This window comes from Orcinus orca, chromosome 12, assembly GCF_937001465.1.
Source record: "Orcinus orca chromosome 12, mOrcOrc1.1, whole genome shotgun sequence".
Taxonomy (NCBI): Eukaryota; Metazoa; Chordata; class Mammalia; order Artiodactyla; family Delphinidae; genus Orcinus; species Orcinus orca.
The window spans coordinates 11382615-11399958 of NC_064570.1; the positions used below are offsets into that span (position 1 = coordinate 11382615).

At 39.8% G+C, this 17344-nt stretch overlaps 1 long non-coding RNA gene across 3 annotated transcripts in view; it reads right to left on the minus strand.

Annotated features, from left to right (window-relative positions):
- LOC117196332 (uncharacterized) overlaps positions 1-16903 on the minus strand; it is a 143824-nt gene extending 126921 nt beyond the window's left edge. For 2 of the 3 annotated variants that reach the window (XR_007470590.1, XR_004476473.2), the window contains exons 1-3: positions 16212-16903; positions 12326-12434; positions 9814-9884 (exon numbers count right to left, since the gene is read on the minus strand). This is a non-coding gene — a long non-coding RNA (uncharacterized LOC117196332). Of the gene's footprint in view, positions 1-2519; positions 2636-9813; positions 9885-12325; positions 12435-16211 lie in introns of all 3 variants that reach the window. The other variant, XR_007470589.1, reaches the window with a different exon arrangement.
- Positions 16904-17344: the final 441 nt, after the last annotated feature.

A 17344-nucleotide genomic window follows, 5' to 3' on the forward strand; every position in this document is an offset into this window, starting at 1 on the left:
GCTCTTCTATTTGTAATGAGGTGGATAGACCCAGAGTCTGTCATACAGAGTAAAGTCAGAAAGAGAAAGACAAATACCGTATGTTAACACATATATATGGAATTTAAGAAGAAAAATATCATGAAGAACCTAGGGGTAAGACAGGAATAAAGACACAGACCTACTAGAGAATGGACTTGAGGATATGGGGAGGGGGAAGGGTAAGCTGTGACAAAGCGAGAGAGAGGCATGGACATATATACACTACCAAACGTAAGGTTGATAGCTGGTGGGAAGCAGCCGCATAGCACAGGGAGATCAGCTCGGTGCTTTGTGACTGCCTGGAGGGGTGGGATAGGGAGGGTGGGAGGGAGGGAGACACAAGAGGGAAGAGATAGGGACTCCCCTGGTGGCGCAGGGGTTAAGAATCCGCCTGCCAATGCAGGGGACACGGGTTCGAGCCCTGGTCTGGGAAGATCCCACATGCCGCGGAGCAACTAAGCCCGTGTGCTACAACTACTGAGCCCGCGTGTCCCAACTACCGAAGCCCACGCGCTTAGAGCCCGTGCTCCGCAACAAGACAAAACCACCACAGTAAGAAGTCCGCGCACTTCAACGAAGAGTAGCCCCCGCTAGCCGCAACTAGAGGAAGCCCTCACCCAGCAACGAAAACCCACCGCAGCCAAAAATAAATAAATTAATTTAAAAAAAAAACAAAAAAGAGGGAAGAGATATGGGAACATATGTATATGTATAACTGATTCACTTTGTTATAAAGCAGAAACTAACACACCATTGTAAAGCAATTATACCCCAATAAAGATGTTAAAAAAAAAAAAAAAAAGAAGACTCAGCTCTTTTCCAGGTTAGCCTGGGTATATTCTCACAGTGAAGTACAAGAAAAGAGATTATACAAGTGCCTTTTCAAGCCTTTGCTCACATCTGGTCTGCTATCGCCCCATTGCCTAAAGAAAGCCATGCAGTTAATCCTGGAACTAATATGGAAGGGCACAACCAAAGAAGATGGTGTTAAGTTGGAACCTTTCATACAATCCATATACCATACTAAGGAGCCAGTATCAGGGCATTGGTAGTTTGGAGCTAAATGATAAGGACAGGTAAGTGCACATACCTTCTGATGAAGAAGAGCCTGGGAACTGATGCAGGGAAGGCAAATATTTCACTTGTAAATACTTGCTGAAAAGTAATTAAAGGAAGACAGGCCACTCAAAACCTGGCTGCACATTTCTACCCGCTAAGGTTTCAGGATGCAGCATGGGAGACTTAGGCTAGATGTAAAGAAAATCTCGCTGACAATGAAAGTTTTTAAACACTGCAATGGATTACTAAAGGAAACTGTAATTTTCTTTTAAAGTACTTAAAATCAAACTAGCTACCTTGTTATCTGGTATGTGCCCTTGGACAGAAGCAGAAAGACGAACTAGTTGACCTTTCAGAGTCCCTCCAGACCTATTATTGTCACGCTGAACCTATTCGCACCGTGGAAGAAAGACTCTAACAGCCTGCCTTTTATTCCTACACTAAACGCACATTTATTACAGACCCTCTCTGTGCTTGGCACGCTGCTTGGTGCTAGAGATATAATCTCAGCCTTTAAGGAGATCACAGGCTTTGGTCAGAAGGTGAAGCAAAAATGCTCCATCTACATAAGTGTTAACACATGGGTGATAGAAGATGCTATTTAAAACAGTGAATGTCTTCAAAGGACAAAGGCTACTGTGAAGGGGAAGACCCTTTGCCCTGGGTCTCTGCCTATCTTTTGAGCCGCCCAAGAGACCAGAAGGCTCTTTTGTTCAACTGGGCCCATTGATGGGTTTGAGATAGACAAAGGGACTTAGAGCAGAGTTACAGGTATGGGACTGGAGAGAGCAGAGTTCTCTGCATAATTAAGTGAGAATTTGTGATTTGCTGGAAAACTTAGGTAAGAATGGGAGCAGAATAGGGATGGAATAGGGAAGGCAAGAGTCCAGGCATTACATGGGGTAACATGGCCAGGGAGAAAGCCCTTGGTCTGTGGTGGCTAAAGCATATCTATGAACCTAACAATCTCACTTTTAAAAAGCTAACAAGAGAGACTTCTGTCCAAACAAGATAACTAGTATAGACTCGTCTCTCCCTACTTTTTCCTACTTAGGATAACGATAAACACTGGAAATAATGCAGGATAAAATCAAAGGAGAACTCTGAGAGGTGGTTGGTGAAAGGCAAACTGCTTTAAGGAGCCCAGGACCGAAGAAACAGCATTATGTCTGGGCATCTTACAACCTCATGCCCAACAGAAGGGCACATGGTTGGCATTTCCCAACCCCCAAAACTAACGACAGAAAGTGCTAACGTAGTCCACAGGGGTTTGACCGAAGCCCCAGTGAAAACAGGTTGCCCAGGGAAATATTCTCCTTCCCTGACAGTCCTGGGAGTCCCCTCTCCTACTCAGAGACACCCACGAAGCAGATCCCACCACAAGCACCTTCCCAAGAAGCCCTCTCTGTCCCCACAGGTCAGAGACTTCATTTTCTCACCTCGAGATTCAGGACAGGTGACACACCTGATGCCATTCCTTCCACCCCTTCAAGGAGCACCAGCGAAGATCTGTTGGAGTCCCGTGGCTGACCTTAAAGAATGGCCAGAAGAAGTTCTTCAAACAAAAATGAAATGAAAAAGAAGGTTTCCAAGCCACGAAGAAGGAAGGAAAAAACAGCGAGAAAAGCAATACAATAGACTGTCATTCTTCTCTTGAGTTTTCTAAAATATGTGTTATGATTGAAATTAAAATTATAACACCATCTAATACTTAAGACAATGATATTTAAAGTAGAGAGGGTAAAAGATAAATTGAAATGGGGTTTCCACATTTAACTGGAAGTGGCCAAATGCTGATACCAGTAGTCAGTGGTAAAGCATGTATATATATTGTAATGCCCAGAGCAGATACCAAGAAAACTATACTAAGCAAAATTCTCAAAAATACAAAAATTACATCAAGGTGGAATCTTTAAAACATGTTCAAGTAACCCGCAGGAAGGCAAGGGGGAAAAAAACCAAAGAACAAGAAACAGAGGAAATAAACAGAAAACAAATAACAAAATGTTAGATTTAAGCTCTAACACATCAGTAATTACTTTAAGGGTAAATGGTTTAAATATCCCAACTGGAAGGCAGAAATTGGCAGACTGGATTTTTAAAAAAATGATCCAATTACATGCCGTTAACAAGAAATTTACTTCAAATTCAATGGCATAGGTAGGTTGAAAGAAAAAGGATGAAAAAAGGCATATCATTTTGTTTATGAAAAGGGATTGAGATACATGCATAAGCTTGTATATGTATAAAAATGTTACAGAAGGGCTTCCCTGGTGGCGCAGTGGTTGAGAGTCCGCCTGCCGATGCAGGGGACACGGGTTCGTGCCCCGGTCCGGGAAGATCCCACATGCCGTGGAGCGGCTGGGCCCGTGAGCCATGGCCGCTGAGCCTGCGCGTCCGGAGCCTGTGCTCTGCAACGGGAGAGGCCACAACAGTGAGAGGCCCGCGTACCGCAAAAAAAAAAAAAAGCACTGAAAAAAATGTTACAGAAGGCTACAAAAAACCATTAACAGTATTTAGTTCCAATGAGGGTAATTGGGGATCTGGTATGAGAATACTTTTCACTGTCTACCCTTCCATGCACTTTAAAAAATTTAACACATGCACTGGTAAAGTTTATGCAAGTTTATGTAAAAATAAACTGAAGAAAATAACTTTGGTTAATAAAACGTAAGGACTATCTACTAAACAATGTTATGTTACTATAGTAGTGGAATAATAGACCCCACCAAGGCCAACCACAAACCATTAGTAAAAGTCCCACATTATGTGAGTTATCTGCATCAATATTGCTCTAGAGTTAAAGGAGAATCATGGAAAAGGACACATGTTCCCTCTTTGTGTCAACACTGGGACTGAGATATAGGAATAGCCACAAGCTAAAGAATGAAGAATAATAGCTCAGCAGAGGCAAGAGAGAGCCAAAGTTGCTAATAAAAATATAAGTCCCCCTTGCCCTCCCATCCCCATCCACCAGAGAGTCACAGAAATCTTGATGAAGCCATTGAATTTTACAGTCATGTGTGGTTGTTCAAGCTCATCTCCTTTTCAGCTCAAAGAAGAGAGACTTTTAGCTGACCATTAGGTGACAGCAGCATGACCTATACCTTGGTCTAGGCCACTTGTGTCCACTTGTGGAAAGACTGCCTTAAATGGTTTGACCAGGGCTTCCCTGGTGGCGCAGTGGTTGGGGGTCCGCCTGCCGATGCAGGGGACACGGGTTCGTGCCCTGGTTTGGGAGGATCCCACATGCCGCAGAGCGGCTGGGCCCGTGAGCCATGGCTGCTGTGCCTGCGAGTCCAGAGCCTGTGCTCCGCGGCGGGAGAGGCCACAACAGTGAGAGGCCCATGTACCGGAAAAAAAAATGGTTTGACCAAAAACAATTCATCCAGAGTTCTCAAAATTTTTCAGTGGTAATGCCCATTGACAAGATTTACTATTTTAATTACTTAAGTATTATTTCTAAATTATAACAAAAGAATCATGTTCCTTAGATACAAGCTACTTAAAGCATCTATACCATGTTTGCAATATACCTACATCCATTTTCAAATTCAGGAAGAAAATGCCCCATGATCAGAACCCTGATGACAAATTCTGTTTCCTCTTTCATGACAGTAGCAGTGGGTGAGATAGATGACTCAGTGCTTTCATACATTATGGTTTCCCCATTAGCTATTTATACGGAAATCTTTTAAAAATGTATATGCTTAAAAGTTTAAAGTGTGTTTCTCAGGACATTACACTGACAAATAGATATTCTGTAGGTTCTTTCACTCCAGACAATTTTATTGCCAAAGGAAACAGAAAATGTAGAACGGTTCAAGTTCCTGATCAAAACCCTTAAGTAGGGACTTCCATGGTGGCACAGTGGTTAAGAATCCACCTGCCAATGCAGGGGACATGGTTTCGAGCCCTGGTCCGGGAAGATCCCACATGCTGCAGAGCAACTAAGCTCGTGCACCACAACTACTGAGCCTGCCCTCTAGAGCCCACGAGCCACAACTACTAAGCCTGCATGCCACAACTACTGAAGCCCATGCGCCTAGAGCCCGTGCTCCACAACAAAGAGAAGCCCCGCTCACTGCAACTAGACAAAGCCCACGCGTAGCAACGAAGACCCAATGCAGCCAAAAATTAATTAATTAATTAATTTGTTAAAACCTCAAGTAAAAAGAGAATTTCTTCCTAGATAAAAAATAATATTATCCAAAAATCCTTAAATTAAAAGAAAACAAAACAGGATTTTTTTCCCTAGAAAAAATACAACAGTACAAGACAATACACTTGTAAGCGTGATTCAAACCTAGGAAAGAAGTGGTATTTGGAGGTACAGGAAGAATATTTAGATTAAATGGAAGAAATGACAAGAAAAACCACCAAAGAGGAGTTGGTCTTAAGGACCCCATTGCCTATCCTTGTCACCCGTCTCTTCTGTCTAGTGGCCTTAGAAGTGGCACATTTCTAAGTGAAGAGATGAAGAAATTACTGTAGTGGTTGCCATATTAGAATTCTATCTACCTCCCTGTCAAGTGAAGCTCATTTGATTCCTGTGGATAACTAAGGTGCATTAGTCAGCACATTGAGATGGAGCGGTTTTTTATATAATCAAATGACCTATTTAATTGAAAATCATGATTTCATCTTGGACAAACTACTTTTGGCCTATGCTTGCCTAACAGTAAAAAAAAAAAAAAAAACAGACCAGATCTTGCACTAGCATTCACCAGTAGGCTTAAGCTTCTTGGATACACTCAGTTTCCTTAAAGCCAAGAATACAATCTTCCACTTGGCTCCCAACCAGAGACGCCAAAACTCATTGCCTAATGCTGCAATTTATTTTGTGACAGCCCTCTTCTTAGCCCATATTTAAATTCCAGTACAAAATAGATACAGAAGGCACTTGGGATTTCAACTCTTATGGATTATATTGTTTAAACCTAGAAGAACAAAATGCCCTAAAATAGTGTATGCAAAACATGTATAAGTATTTTGAAGATCCAAATTTCTTTAAATCAACATAGTATTCCCTTTCTGCTTTCACTATAGTACTAAGTGGCATATGTGAAGGACACAGGCAAACCTGTGGAACCCGAGTCTGAAAGATTTTAAGACAGCAGCCCATAGAATAATAAAATCACTTTTAATTCAACAGAGTTACTAGGATAACCTAAAGTTATATACCAGCTTTTTAAAAAAATATATACAAAGCTTAATTCAGCTGACTCCCCTAAGTTTTTTCCTTGTATTCAAGGAATTTGTAACTGAATAGTATAACCAGCATACCAAATTGTTCAGTGATGCAAAAGATTATAAAGAGAAGAAGAGAGGTAAAGAAGGAAACAAGAGTCACCATTGGAGAAAGGAAGCAATGATTTACATGGAATATTTGGCATGGAATGCTTTACCTTGTCAAGACTTGCTGTGCACTGTAAAATCCTGTTTAGAAACTATGGCAGAATATTAAGGAGATTTAGTGTTATGAAAACAAATGGGGAACTAAAAGTAATAAAATGAAGTTTCCAATGTCAACTGATACTAAATGTGTGACCTCGAGCAAGTCACTTAACTTCGTTAAGTCTTAATTTCTATGAAGGCCTTAAACTAGAATTATTTCTAAGCTCTACACAATAGGAAATATGTTTTTTTAAGTATTAGGAGTCAAAATTTTAAAACATATTTTGGAAGAAGTAATACATTGACTATTGTTTCTTTTAGAAAAAAATTTTTACATTTGATATTTTGCAAAAATAATTTCTATTAAAAAAGACATCTATGATGTTTTTCTCAAGAATTTTGCATTATTAAAGGTTGGAAAGTCAGGTGAGACTTGAAATGTTTCTGAATAACAACTATGTCTAAAATGTTTTTAAATTATTCAGTCTTCAAACAAGTTGATAATTATTTATTTTAAAAATATCTTGCAATATGATAGCAGAACACGTGATACCTGTAAAAATCTTTTGTCAACTGAAAGGCAATAAAAAATATAAATATCACTGCTATTATTGTTAGTGCTAGAAAATTCTACATACGCTGCTGAGTTCTTAGGTTTATGGATTATTCCTTTACATTTTTAGTGACGATAAAATCTAGATGTTAAGTTCTAAGCAAGATCCTATAATGAACAGCTCATATGAATGTTCTTTCCCCTTAGCTTTTAGAATATTTGGTAAACCCAGATCCTATGCATGATTCTTCAACAGTTTTATTCAAATACAGTACTAGTACTGATTTTAACTTAAGAAGATATCCATTGTCACTCATGTAGCTCTGGATGAATGAATTTTAATTTGACCCTCAAGAGTCAGTCTAGCCAAATAATAACAATGAAAATGCATGAGAACAGTAATTTCAACCTGGCTATTTCACAGACAAGCTTATTTTATGCATCAATAGCAAATAAATCAAGAAATTGGATGGACTTGCTGAATGTCTTTCACTGCTCTAAGTAAATCCATCTAGCTAGCGTAACAAGCAGTTCTGAAGATTGGAATGTAAGCAGAGAAGAAATATTGATTGATTGCTTTATTTAGAGTAGAACTGTAACACCACCTATGCAAGGCATTTAGCATATCAAGCTAGGCAGTACCATCTTGTTGCTATAAACTTAACTGCAAGATAGATTAGACACTGGTGTGTGGAGTCTGGTCCCATAACTAAGAGCCATCTCTAATGGCAAAGCAGCTCCTACGAAAGGCATTAACTTTAGGGAGATGCAAGTGACTGCTGGCTGGCACATTGGATTTCCATCCTGCAACACTACAGGGCAGCTGAGCATCTGTGGGAATGTCAAAGTACGCGTGTGGGAGTGAGTTGTTTCCAATCGACCTTGTAGGCACTTTAAAGAGGAAGAACGCCAAATTCGTGCACCATTTTGGATGTTTGGACATTGTTATGGACACGTAACAGCAAAGCACCCTCTAGAACAGTGGTCCCCAATGTTTTTGGCACCAGGGACTGGTCTCGTGGAAGACAATTTTTGAACGGATGGTGGCGGGGAGGGGGATGGTTCAGGCGATGGGGAGCGGCAGATGAAGCTTCGCTCGCTCACCCACCACTCACATCCTGCTCTGTGGCCAGGTTCCTAACAGGCCACAGACTGGTACCCATCCACGGTCCAGGGGTTGGAGACTCCAGCTCTAGAAAAACCTCTCCTTCCCTCTCAGCAATTCTTATTGTTGTTGTAATTATTATTTCACAAATAGAAATAATACAAATAAGCCCTGGCCCATCATCTGAGACCTAGTAGATGTCCTACTGAGCCTGAAAGAACATAAAAGAATTTAAAGAATGGGAAATACCTGCATTAGCAATATAACTGCCTGGTAGAGATATGTTTAAGTGCTTATTCCATGATGAGCAGGATTTTAATAACAATGCCAGCCCTGAGAAAAACTGGGAAAAATAGTTACCGATCTCATAAATTTCTAGACTAATCCACAAGATTATCCAGATCACTCAAGCTTTCCAGTCGATGTTTCCCTGGGATTGACACATCTATTTTGATGCCTTGCTTGAACAGCCTCCAGCCGGGGCTACATTCACGGGCATTTGACATGCTTGCCTATGCCTGGTGCCTGAGATTTCAGGGCACCCCTCATGCTCCACGCTCCATCTCCCACTTGTACAGTGTTGATGCAGACACTCCTTGGGGACCTTAAAATATGGGGGAAACAAACTTTGAAAGGAGACAACTAGAAATTCAAACCATTGGTTACCTTATGCCAAGAAACCAAATTGTCCGAAGTAATATAGTGACTCGACATTCAGGGAGACCTAAATCCCAAGAGCTTTGCGTACTACAAATGAACACCCAACAACATAGCTTATAAATCCTTCTGTAAAATAAAGCAAGTTATATCTGAAAAACAGACTCAAATGATGTCTGCAATTGCTCCAAAGAGTTACTTTGAATATCATAACCAGTAGAGGAATCCCAGTGCATGGAATTCCAACTGCTTTTTCAGAAAAATGACAAATTGCTATAGATCCCAAGCCTTGAGGAGGGTCACTTGTAAATGTAACTGCTCAACCTTAATTTATTACCGTGTAAAACCTTACAGGCATTTTTATCAGAAGAAGAATGTTTGTTCTCACAAATAACTTGATATAATCAGTTGTAATGTGATTCAGAAGTAAAATCATTGGTTATATTTGATACAAACGTCAAGGGAAAGTGTTTAAATATATTTTTAGTACAATCAAATGAACATTAGTAGTTTGTTAACTTTTAAAAGAAGAACACGATTATAATTCTTTTTAAAGGCTTGGTTTACAAAGATCTTCTCCAATAGCCTTCAGAGACTCTCCTGTGAAACTGACGTTTGTCTAGCTTTTACTCTGCAGTTATAGTACTCCAGCGAATCCACCATGACAAGCCTCCTCTAAACACCACAGTTCCTACACTGGAGGATTACAGAAATACGTGATATGTTCTACTGAATGTTACAGCTTTCACTCTGTTGCAGTGATGTCACACAAGGTTCTGGAGCGACCTGACCTGGGTCGCTCTCATTTTCCCGTGAGACCTCACCTCTCCTTGGTGCTCCTGCAGTTCTCTTTACCTCGATCCTGGCACAGAACCCACCGTGTTGATATTAATCCAAACATCATGTGAATGAATAGACAATAAGCTCTACGAGAGTAGGAGCTTTCTGTTACTCAGCTTTGCGTCTGCAGCCTCAAGCAATAACTGCACGTCACTCAAAAGTTCACAGAACATGTTCTTACCGGTTGAACTGAGTAGTGACCAGGCATTTGACCATGTCAGCTTATTTTTTCTTCTTTTGTTTTTGCGGAATCTAAAAAAAAAAAGATACAAATGAAGTTATTTACAAAACAGACACAGATTCACAAACATAGAGAGCGAATTTATGGTTATGGGGGTGGGGGGAATAGATTGGGAGTTTGGGATTGACATGTACACACTGCTATATTTAAAATAAAATGTCCTTCCATATGTCAGCTTTCTATGTCTAAAGACCAATACTTTCATCTGAGGCCCCAAGAGGCATAACCAACCAACTTCCTGGCAGCAGCTCACAGGACTTTTTGGTCCTCAGGTTTTAGAAAGGAAGCTACTGTACCTTTACACAGCAATGCTGAAGGGAGATCTAAGTGCCTCTCTGTGAGATGCAGAAATGGGAATAGTTTATCACCTACTATAAACAGAAAAAAATGAGCATGTTTACTCTCTTTTCTTGTAGTACAGTATGAAAAAAAATTGAATAAATATCCTTGATGCCAAACTCATTAGGTTTCATTCTAGAAATGATTGTGTGAAAAGGGAGAGTTTCAGAAAAGCTTTTTCAAAATGAGGCTGTTTAAGTAGGTTTTTTCCTGAATCCAAACTACAAATTTTGATTTATAAACCACAAGCAGTTTCAGAAGCATCTCTGAAAAGGCTACTTATACTCTTCCAGGCAGGAATCTGATAGTGCTGGGTGGTTATTTTTCTAGAGAAAATGCTGTCTTCCAACAGGTTGGGCTTGCATTGTTCCATAGGAAACCACATTTCTCCCATCAGTGAGATCTCCCCGCTGAAAAGAGAATTCCATTTTCTTGAACCTTCCTTCTGCCACATCAGAGAAGAAATACCTAGAAGTGTGCACAAAGCTCGCCGAGGATTGAGCTGCAACAGCATGAGAAAACTGGTAAACTCCCCACCCCTCCCTATGGGCACGGTGGCATCACGCCACGCGACTCCTGTGGCGGGTATCACATGCTCTGTCATAGAAGAGGACAGAGCGTCTGTGTCTATTCTAGATTTCTCTAGCAGTGATTTTCCTGTTCCTGTTCCTACTTGAATTGCCCCTTCTCTTTCTTCACAAAACATATCCCAGCTTCATTTTCAAGGCCAAGGAGTAGAGTAAGCTGTTTCCATCCAAGGGTGATTTTCATAATTAGTCAGTTCATCCCATTTCACATTCCCAATTTATTTCATGTATCTTCCAGTCCCAATAAAGGACCATATGAGCATTTTTATTTTTTTAAAGATATTTTGCAAATGGAAAAAAAAGAACAGTTTTAAAGTGTCCTCTAAAGTTGTCAGGAACATAAAATTAAAATCCCTTTAAGACACCAAAGTCAACCTAATGAAGAACAGATTAATAAGATTTCAGGAAACCTTTTTTTATTCCCTTAAGCAGCTCCAGCTAAGAAAAATATAAATTCAACTCAATAGAAAATTCTTTCATGAGAAATGATTAAGGTTTGGAGAATGAAGTTTAGGAAGGGAAGAGGGAGGCCATTCTTCCACAGTGAGGACTAATTTCTAAGGTTAACATCATTCACTCACATACAAAATGGTTCTGAAAATTTATGTGGACAACTTACTATATCTACAGAGTAAGGAAACCATCATGAAAGATTTCACCCATGAAGGATTAACTGCTATGAAAATTTCCACCTGCAATAAACAACTAGAAAACGAGACAATATATATGAAACAAATATTTTCAAACAGTGAACACCAGGCAATGTGTAGGTCAGTGGTTCCTAAGAGAAGGAGAAAATGAAGTAAGTCCTACAATTGCCCTTGTTTACTGCCTGGGGTCAGTTTCTAGGTCCAAAACAGTGAAGCAGGAAATAAAGAGAGGCTGAAGTTCTCACTGAGTTGAAGAGATCAGGTTTGGAGTTTGATTATCTAAGCCAGATTGTCTAAAATTTACAGAACAGAATAGGGGAGAGGAGGGAGCTACACAGAGGTAGCTCCAGAGATCTGCAGAAGTGTCCACTGAAATCGTTGCCTAAATACTAAACTATACATGTGTATGGTAGAACTCCAGAATGCTGGGGGAAGAACCAGAAAGCAGTAGGATGAAAAATTAATCTAAGAGAAGGCAGGAAAAACAGGAGAAAACAACGACCAAAAAACCCCAGATGGGACAAATAGGTAACAACTAGCAAGACGGTAGATTTAACCCAAAACTTGTCAATAATTACATTTAATATAAATGGTCTAAAAACTAATTAAGAGACAGAAATTGTTAGATTTAATAAAAAACCAAAACCAGCTATACGCTAGCTTCAAGAAACCAATTTTAAATATAAATACTCAGATAAATTAAATATAAAGGAATGGAAAAAGATATACCAAGAAAAATAATCTAAAGAAAGCCAGAGTGGCTATATTAACGTCAGACAAACTAGACTTCAGAACAATAAATATTACCAGTAATTAAGAGGGATACTTCATCACAATAAAACAGTCAGTCCAACACAATCTTAAAGGTGTACATACCTAATAACAGAGCCCCAAAATATATGAAGTGAATATTGATGGAACGAAAGGGAGATATAGATGAATCCAAAATTATTGTTAGATATGTCAATAATGTTTTTTTCAGTACCTGAAGTGACAAGTTGAGAGAAAAATCATTAAAATATTGAAGACTTGAGGAATAACACTATCAATCAACTTTGACCTAACTGATATTTATAGAAAACTCCACTCAAAAACAGAAGAATAGGGCTTCCCTGGTGGCACAGTGGTTGAGAGTCCATCTGCTGATGCAGGGGACATGGGTTCGTGCCCCAGTCCAGGAAGATCCCACATGCTGCGGAGCGGCTAGGCCTGTGAGCCATGGCTGCTGAGCCTGCACCTCCGGAGCCTGTGCTCTGCAGTGGGAGAGGCCACAACAGTGAGAGGCCCGCGTACCGCAAAAAAAAAAAACAGAAGAATAAATATTCTTTTCAACTGTAGATGAAACACATTTACCAAGATAGACCATGTTCTGAGTTATAAGACAATAAATTTATTTATCTCAATAAATTTAGACAGACCAAAATCATATAAAGTATATTCTTTGATCACAGCAGGATTAAACTAAAAATTTAAAAAGCTATCTGGAAAAATCACCAACTATTTGGAAATTAAATAACACACTTCTAAATAATCCAGGGGTCAAGAAAAATTATAAGGAAAATGAGAAAATATTTTCAACAAATGATAATGAAAATACAACATTTGATATCTGTGGAATGTAGCAAAAGCAGTGCTTAGAGGGAAACTCAAAGCTTTAAATACTTATATTAAGAAAGAAAAATGGTCTAAAAATTATTATCTAAGAAATTAAACCCAAAGTAAGCAGAAGAAAGGCAATAATAAGGAAAGGGACTATGAAATAGAAACAGGACACACAATAGAGAAAAAATCAGTGTAACCAAAAGCTGGTTATCTTAAAAAAAGAGAAAGAATATAAATTACCAATATCAAGACTAAATGAAGTGACATCACTTCTGAGTCTATAAAAATTAAAAGAATAATAAGAAAATACTATAAACATATTTATACTAATAAATTTGACAGCTTAGATAAAACAGAAAAATTCCTTGAAAGACAAAAAAAATTCACTCAAGAAGAAATAATGTTAAAGACCTATATCCTAGTCAAGAAGTTGAATTTATAGTTTAAACACCATCCCACAAAGAAAATTCCAGGCTTAAGTGACCTTATTGGTAAATTGAACCAAACATGAAAGGAAAGAATAACACCAAAGCTTCCAGAAAACAGAAGAGAAAGGAATATTTCCCTAAGACCAACACTATCCCGATTCCAAAACAAGACAATAAAATATTACAAGAAAAGAAAACTACAGTTGAAGATCTTTCATAAACATAGAGGTAAAAATTTTTAATGAAATATTAGGAAATCAAATCCAGCCATATATAAAGACAATGCACCATGACCAAGTGGGATCTATTTCAGGAATGCAACATTCAAAAATCAATGTAATTCACCATGTTAAGATGTTAAAAAAAAAAAAGCAAAACTACATGATCATTTCAATAGATACAGAAAGAACATGTGAAAAAATTCAACACATACTCATATCAAAAACTGTCAATAAACTACAAAAAGAAAAAAACTTCCTCAACTTGATAAAGAACATCTACAAAAAAAAATCTTCAAATCACACTGTAAAGAAGGTAAGTCACTCTTGGAGGAGATATTTTCAAAACATATAGCTGATAAACGACTTTTACCCAGAATATCAAAATAAGTCATAATTTGTTAAGAGGAGAATCCAATAAAGACTGGGCAAAACATGTGAACATTTCTTAAAAGAAGATATACAAGCGGCAAATAAGCACATCAATAGGTGCTCAATATCATCAGTCATTAAAGAAATTCAATTGCTACTAATGCCCACTAAATTGGCTAAAATTAAAGACTAACGCTACCAAACGTTATTGAAGATATGGAGTAACTGAACTTTCTTACATTGCTTCAATGTATAAATAAAATGAAACTTGCTATAGCTACTACGTGAAATAGTTTGGCAGCTTCTTAGAAATGCTGCAAGTACATTTACCATACTACACAGAAATCCCACTCCTATATATTTACTTAAGAAAAATGAAAATATATGCCATGCAAAGATATACCTGAAGGTTCATAGCAGTTTTATTCATAATAGCTCCAAACTGGAAACAAGCCAGATATGCCTCAAGTAATGAGTGAATAAACAAATGGTATAATTATACAGGTGACTACTACTCAGTCACAAAAAGAAATACTGAAAGACTTGAAGCATAGATGATTCTCAAATGAACAACGCAAGGGAAAGAAGCCAGACACAGAGAACCTACAGGCCAAATGACAAAGACAAAACTAATGTCATGCAAAGATCAAGAGTTTCCAGCGTCCAGAGCAAAGGAGAGACTGAATGCAAAGGGTCATAAGAGGATTTTAGGGATGATAAAAATGCTCTATATTTTTATTGTGGTGATGCTTACTTAGCAGTATACATTTGTCAAAATTATACACTTAAGTTGATTAATTTTATCGTTTAATTGTTCATCAATAAAGCTTATTCTTTAAAAATATCAGAAGGAAACATAATAAAAAGAAGCCATCATCATTTATTTAAAATTCTATGCAAAAAGATATTGCTCTTTTTTCCCTATTATTGTGTGTCCTGAGGTGTGTTTTATCTTTTATCGAATAGGGGAAAAATCAAGCTATTTTAAACTGAGATTATGTGGAAAGAGCGTCAAGTGGTATAAATACATTTATATTAAAATTAGAGTACTTTACAATACTAATTGATGGGGTTTTTTTAACATATATTTTAGAAGTGCAGAGAATACACATGGATGCTTATCTTTTTAAAATTAATTTTTATTGGAGTGTAGTTGATTTACGTGTTAGTTTCTGCTGCACAACAAAGTGAATCATCCATACATATACATATCAGATGCTTATCTTTATTGTGATTTATTAAGTAGTTGGATGGCTCTACTCAAATCTCAATATTTACTACTTTCAGTACTTCATTTGAATTACAGTTTCATTTAGAGAATTCTAATTTTTATAATCAATAAGTCATTACTTTTCACATACAATTATAATGAACATAACGTTGGGATAACATTATGTTTACTGTTTTGCAGTTTCACTTCTAGACTATTTCGTAAAAAGCTGAAAAACAAATTCACTGATGGGAATAGATTTCCTCTGCTTGGCTTTCAAATTCATTGTAATCAATCCTGTAACATTAAGCACATTTCCTCATCAATACAAAAATTAAACTTCAGGGACTGACCTTATAAATAGATCAGAGAAAGCAGAAGGACACTGAGAATAAGTTAACAACATTTCCAGATAATCAAGCCCAATAAAAATGTAGTGTTTGAATGTGAAATTGCAAAATAAATCAAATTGAAAGGTATGTTCCCAGACTTTAAATAGCCTATGCTGGGGCTTCCCTGGTGGCGCAGCGGTTGAGAGTCCGTCTACAGATGCAGGGGACGCGGGTTCGTGCCCCTGTCCGGGAAGATCCCAAATGCCGTGGAGCAGCTGAGCCCGTGAGCCATGGCCGCTGAGCCTGCGCGTCCGGAGCCTGTGCTCCGCAACGGGAGAGGCCACAACAGTCCCGCGTACCGAAAAAAAAAAAAAATAGCCTATGCTGAAAGAGAAAAGAGTAACCTAGTAAATCTTGATCACTTTAAATTGGCAACACCGGAGGCTTCCGGGAAGATGGCGGAAGAGTAAGACGCGGTGATCACTTTCCTCCCTACAGATACACCAGAAATACATCTACACGTGGAACAACTCCTACAGAACACCTACTGAACGCTGGCAGACCTCAGACCTCCCAAAAGGCAAGAAACCCCCCACGTACCTACACCAGTGGGAGGGAGCTGTGAAGGAGGAAAGGTTTCTACACACGAGAAAGCCCCTTCGCGGGCGGAGACTGCGGGTGGCGGAGGGGAAAAGCTTTGTAGCCGCGGAGGAGACCACAGCAACAGGGGTGCGGAGGGCAAAGCGGAGAGATTCCCGCACAGAGGATCAGGGCCGACCGGCACTCACCAGGCCGAGAGGCTTGTTTGCTCACCTGCCGGGGCGGGCGGGGCCTGGAGTTGAGGCTCGGGCTTCGGTCGGAGCGCCGGGAGAGGACTGGGGTTGGCGGCGTGAACACAGCCTGCAGGGGGTTGGTGCACCACGGCTAGCCGGGAGGGAGTCCGGGGAAAAGTCTGAACGTGCCTAAGAGGCAAGAGACTTTTTCTTCCCTCTTTGTTTCCTGGTGCGCGAGGAGAGGGGATTAACAGCTCTGCTTAAAGGAGCTCCAGAGACGGGCGCGAGCCGCGGCTAAAAGCACGAACCCCAGAGACGGGCGGGAGACGCTAAGGCTGCTGCTGCCGCCACCCAGAAGCCTGTGTGCGATCACAGGTCACTCTCCACACCCCCCTTCCGGGGAGCCTGTGCAGCCCGCCACTGCCTGGGTCCCAGGATTCAGGGACAGCTCCCCCGGGAGAACGCACGGCGCGCCTCAGGCTGGTGCAACGTCACGCCGGCCTCTGCTGCCGCAGGCCCGCCCCGCACTCCGTGCCCCTCCCTCCCCCCCGGCCTGAGTGAATCAGCGGAATCAGCGGCTCGTTTAACCCCATCCTGTCTGAGCGAAGAACAGACACCCTCCGGCAACCTACACGCAGAGGCGGGGCCAAATCCAAAGCTGAGCCCTGGGAGCTGTGAGAACAAAGAAGAGAAAGGGAAATCTCTTCCAGCAGCCTCAGAAGCAGCGAATTAAAGCTCCACAATCAACTTTATGTACCCTGCATCTGTGGAATACCTGAATAGACAACGAATCATCCCAAATTGAGGAGGTGGACTTTGACAGCAAGATTTATGATTTTTTCCCCTTTTCCTCTTTTTGTGAGTGTGTATGTGGATGCTTCTGTGTGAGATTTTGTCTGTATAGCTTTGCTTCCACCATTTGTCCTAGGGTTCTATCCGTCCGTTTTTTTTGTTTGTTTG